Below are 6,257 nucleotides of genomic sequence, written 5' to 3'. Positions count from 1 at the left end.
AGCATGTTCCATTTGATATATATGCTAGATCACCACCAGCCATCAAGAAGAGAACAGAAACAAAAAGCAAATTCTCTTATGATCAAAGTCGTCCACCTATCTACCCAGTTTTCTCTAATCATGAATTATTTGATGTGGGTGATGTGGACTATGCTCCAAGAAAAAGATGTTCAAAAGAACAAGAGGAAAGTTCTTCACAATTGCCATCTAAGCTGAAGAAGATTGTTTTTGTTAAAGAAAAATGTTCCCAACCAATTGATCTCAGCAAGCCAATCAAGGTGGACTTTTTCAACACTTTGTACTCAAAAACATCTTTAGGGTTTGATTTCCCTAAACCAAGTGACAAGATCAAGGACAAGAAACTTCTTGAGGATTTGGGAAACTTTGCTAAAGTGTTCTGCACAAAATGTGATGCATATGGGCATCACACTGACTCTTGCTGGATTCTTGAGGATAGTTTTGAAATTCCAGATGTGGTTAGTGGCTATGATATGAAAAGCTACAAAGAAATGTATGAGAGATACTTGAAGGGAATAAAAAATCCATCTGAAGAGAAGAACTATCAGTCTGTGTTGGACCAAAGACTCAAAGCAAATTTGAAGCTTAAAGAAGATGATAGAATCCTGAAAACAACAGAAAAGAACAGAAGATCTCCAAATGAAGAAAAGGCTAAGAAGAGATCAGGTGTTCTTAATGGTGATGAGAAGTTTCTGTTAAAACAAGGATTTGAACCAAGAGGATTTCAGTGGAAAGTAAAGAAGGAAGTAGAAGGTGGGAAGGATAAGGTGATGGAGGAAGTTGATGGAAGCTTTACAGTGTCTGCAGTGCACATTGGATCAGAATTAGACACTGATGATGAATGTGAAGTTGTGTATGAAGATCCACCACCAGTTCCAATTACAACTTCTGATACATCCTCCACTTTCTCTAAATTACAAACTGATGGAGTTTCTAACTCAGAATCAAACTGATTTCTTTTGTGTGTGTGCAGGATCAGTCCATGAGCAAAAATGATTTATGGTATATGGACAGTGGATGTTCAAGGCACATGACATGTGAGAAGTCTGCATTAATAGATTATGTGAAGAAGTATGAGGGACCAGTTGCATTTGGGAGTGATGAAAATGGAGGAAAAATTGTTGGCAAGGGAACACTCACGAATGGCAAAGTATCCTTTGAGAGTGTTCTACATGTTGAAGGACTACAGTACAATCTGCTGAGCATTTCTCAAGTTTGTGACAAAGGATATAAGATTGCCTTTAATGATGAACATTGCCTGATTTTGAAGCCAGAGTTTGTGATACCAACAGAAATGATTATGATGATGGCTCCAAGAAATGGCAATCTCTATGAACTGAGAATGAATACTGCAACTTCAAGAGGTGGTTCATGCTTTGTATCAAAAGCAACTGAGAATGAATCTGTTTTATGGCATAGGAAGATGTGTCATGTAAATTTGAAGAACATGAACAAGCTAGTGAAAGGTGAACATGTTGTTGGTCTTCCCACAAGAGAGTTCAAGCTGGAAGACAAATGCACATCTTGCCTTAAAGGAAAACAACATAAATCCTCACACAAGAGCAAACTGCTGAACACAATTGATGAGGTTTTGGAACTACTTCACATGGACTTGTTTGGTCCAGTGAGTGTTCCAAGTGTTGGAAAGAAGAGATACTGCCTAGTAATAACTGATGATTTTTCAAGGTTTACATGGGTCTTTTTCATGGGAAGCAAGGATGAGACTCCAATGTTACTCAAGGCTTATGTTTTGAAGATGGAAAATCAACTTGAGCAGAGAGTGAAAGTGATTAGAAGTGATAATGGGTTAGAATTCAAGAATGAGACTATGAGTGAATTCTGCACTTCTAAGGGTATTTTCCAGCAGTATAGTGCTCCTAGAACCCCTGAACAAAATGGTGTTGCAGAAAGGAGAAATAGAACTTTAATTGAAGCTGCAAGGACCATGATTGCTGATGCCAACCTGCCTGTTACTTTCTGGGCAGAAGCAATAAACACTGCATGTTATGTGCAGAACAGGGTTCTACTCAACAAGGCTCAAAACAAGACACCATATGAAATTCTCTACAAGAGAAAACCTTATGTGAAGTTCTTGAAGCCTTTTGGATGCAGATGCTCACTCTTGAACACAAAGGATTACTTGAATAAATTCCAGTCCAAATCACTGGAATGTTTCTTTGTGGGCTACTCATTTCACTCAAAAGCTTATAGAGTCTATGTGAAAGAGCACATGGTAGTGATTGAATCGTCTGACATTATCTTCAATGAAAACCAGTTCAACAATACTGATGGTCCTAAATGGTTATTTGATCTTGAGAAAATGATCAAATCATTTAAAATCTACAGTGAAGACATAGATGATAGTATGTACAGACCTAGCTTTGAAGAAAAAGGAAAAGCAAAGCAAGTTGATCTGGACAAACCATGGACCTCAGTTGCGTCTGAAGCAAATGGATTTACCTTTGGAGGTACTATCCAAGGAGAAGATGATCTAGAGAGAGTTGGACAAGAGGCTGAAGTTGAAATCTCAAATGAAGGTCCAAGTGTTATTGAAAGTGAACCCATCCAAAGTCAACAACCTTCTCAAACTGAAGAAATGTGTCAGTTACAATCCCTGTTTGACTCATTGCAGCTAAGAGGAAATGAGGCATCTACATCAGAACTCAATCATGTTCAAACTTCTACTGAGACTCAAGTCACATCTGAAGATGAATCTGTTGAGTTAAATTTGTCAAATCTAGAAGCAGAAGTGTGTGTACCTCCAGTTGTACAAAGTACCTCAAATGAAAGAAATCATCCTGCAGAGAACATTATTGGAGATCTACATGAAAGAGTTACCAGAAGTGCATATGAAAAAGCAAATATCTGCCTGTATGCCTGTTTCCTATCCCAAGTTGAACCAAAGAACATCAATCAAGCATTGAAGGACAATAGCTGGGTGGAAGCTATGCAGGAGGAATTAGTTCAGTTCAGAGACTTACATGTGTGGGACTTGGTGGACAAGCCCAGAGGAAGGTATGCAATTGGTACAAAATGGGTCTTCAGAAACAAGAAGGATGAAAGGGGGATAGTGATAAAGAACAAAGCTAGATTGGTAGCTCTAGGATGTTTACAAGAAGAAGGAGTAGATTTTGAAGAGGTATTTGCTCCTGTTGCAAGACTAGAGGCTATTAGGATTTTTCTGGCATATGTAGCATCAATGAACATTAAGGTCTATCAGCTTGATGTAAAATCTGTATTTCTGAATGGAAAGATAGATGAAGAAGTGTATGTCACTCAACCTCCTGGATTTGAAGATCCAATTCATCCAAACAAAGTCTACAAGCTCAGCAATGCATTGTATGGATTACATCAGGCACCAAGAGCCTGGTATGATGAGCTGTCTAACCATCTGTTAGAACATGGTTTCTGTAGAGGAGCCATAGACAAGACTTTGTTTTACAAAAGGAGATGAAAGGATCTGCTGCTGCTGCAAGTATATGTGGATGATATCATTTTTGGGTCAACAAACGAACAAATGTGCAAAGAATTTGAGCAATTGATGAAGTCCAAATTCCAAATGAGTTCAATGGGAGAAATGAATTTCTTCCTTGGATTGCAAGTGCAATAGAAGCCAGATGGAATTTTCATTAATCAATCAAAATATGTTCAAGAGATTCTCACCAAGTTCAAGTGTCAAGACTTCAAGACAGTGTCAACACCAATGGACACGCATGAGAAAATGGTACCTGATGAAAAGGGTGAGCCAGTTGATCAGCATGAATATAGGGCCAAGATAGGATCATTGATGTATCTTACAGCATCTAGGCCAGATATTATGTTTGTTGTGTGTGTTTGTGCAAGGTTTCAAGCTAATCCAAAGGTGTCACATATGCTAGCAGTGAAAAGAATATTCAGATACTTGAGAGGAAAATCAGACCTGGGAATTTGGTATCCAAAGAACTCTTCCTTTGATTTGATGGCTTACACTGACAGTGATTATGATGGATGCAACATGAGTCGAAAATCAACCTCAGGAGGATGTCAGTTTCTTGGAAACAGATTGGTGTCATGGCAATGCAAAAAGCAAACCACAGTGTCAATCTCTACTGCTGAGGCGGAGTACATTGCTGCATCTGCCTGCTGTGCACAGATTCTGTGGATTCAAAACCAACTGCTGGATTATGGTCTGAATTTCTTACTCACACCTATTTTAATTGATAATACGGCTGCTATGTTCATTGTTAAGAATCCAGTTCAACATTCTAAAACTAAGCACATTGAAATTAGACATCATTTCATTAGGGATTGTCAGAAAAAAGGGCTTACAGAAATGAAGAGGGTAGATACATCTGATAATTTGGCTGATTTGTTCACCAAACCTTTAGATAAGACTAGATTTCATTTTCTGTTAAAATGTCTAAGAATGATTAATGCTGATGAAGTATGATTTAGGATGTGTGCTTAAGTGAGGTGCTTATTGATGATCCATGTTTCTCACTGTAAATGTTTGCATGATTGATAGTTGTACTAATCTGAATTTTCTGTTTGCCTTCATCATGTGTGTGACTGTTTTGGGTGTCATAATCATGTTTGTGAATGTGAGTATGTTGAATTTCTGTTAAATCTGATATTTACAGCTGTTAGTACTTTGATCTGTGCTTGCATGATAAATTTTTATGATTCTAAGTACTTCGAGCATGAATCTGTGCTCGATGTTGTGCTAATTGCTCTTCGAGCACAAGCATAGGCTTCTTAAAGACAATTCTAACTCATTCGAGCACAGATGTCAGTTGCTCAGTTGCTCGAGCACAAACTTGCTTTGGAAAACTTTTCTAAGTATTCTGAGCATGGTTCTGTACTTATGGTGTCTGTTGTTCTTTGAGCACAAACAAACCATCTTTCGAGCACAACTGATATGTTTTGATGTTCGAGCATGGACATGTACTATGGAAAACTTAAGTATTCCTAGCACAAGTTTCTTGCTCGAGCACAATGAACAACTCTGTCGAGCACAAACTCTGTAATGATACATCTTAAAGTTGCTACAGACTTCCGAGTATGCCCGATGGATTTCTAAGCATGCTCCACGGTATTGTGTGCTTTGCTGATTGAAATGTGTGATGTGAGTATTATGTGTGTGACACTTGTGAAGTGTCTGCTTGTCAAATGTGACTACAAGACTATACTATTTTCAGAATCTAACCTTAAAAATGACCTATCAAATAAATGATTTTGAAAATGTAACATGTTTTATGATAAGCAACACTATTTTGGTGATTAAACAAGAGAGATGATAATATTATCCAAGTTCATGTTCAGAAATGAATATTGTTATTCAGGTGGAGATTGAATCCAACTAATGTGGGAAATGATAGTATATTGTCTAATTACCTAACTCATGGATTATAGGCTTAAAAGGTTTCTGTTCAGTAAACTGACAATTTGTGTAGCTTCTTCTAATGAGTGCAGTGAACTATGGATACAAATACTATAATCATGCTAAGTTTGATGTGGTGATTCATTTGAAAACTAAGGTATGTTTCCTTACAAATCTCTCCGAATGATAAGCAGAAAGGCAATTATCCAATCATACACGAGCCTGTTGATGTTTTGGTCTATCAAAAACAGTTTATCAAATTATGAGCAGCTACTAAATAGCTATATATATATGTGTGTGTGTGTGTGTGAAAGTTCATAAAAAGAAAATGAAGCAAATGAAAAAGAGTGAAAAAGAAAATGAAATATGCTTCAAAAATTATTAATGATAAATAAATATTTCATGACCTAAAGGGGCACTAAACGAACTACAAGAGTGGGGCATCCAAATAAGTCCTAAACACTCTGAATGAAAGGCATGTAAGTCCGGATGGCTTGTAAGTCCAATGTTCAACCTTATGGTCTGATAACTAAGTATCTTATTATTCAATAAACTGCTCGAAAAATTAAAATTTTTGACCAACGCATCAGGGGGTCGAAGTCAATTCGGGGTGATTAGGAGAAAGCTAAATAAGCTTTGAGAAGAGATAAGGAACAACTAAAGTCTAAAGTGTGACCATTCTAACTCATGCAACTAATTGAACCTTAAGAATATCACAAAAATTCATAAGAATCATGCTAAGAACCTACACCTAGTGTCAGCCTGACTTAACTCATAATACGGCTGAGATGAAGTGGTGTGACAGTTATTGGACAATCTGATCCCATGTTGAGATCTTTCCAATGAATTGACATAACTTTTGAACTGGATTTTGATCTCT

The sequence above is a fragment of the Bidens hawaiensis genome, unplaced genomic scaffold (assembly GCF_021521415.1).
Source record: "Bidens hawaiensis isolate Kalapana, Puna unplaced genomic scaffold, B.hawaiensis_p1.1 tig00006521_1, whole genome shotgun sequence".
Classification (NCBI taxonomy): Eukaryota; Viridiplantae; Streptophyta; class Magnoliopsida; order Asterales; family Asteraceae; genus Bidens; species Bidens hawaiensis.
Note: the sequence above shows the minus strand (reverse complement) of the source record.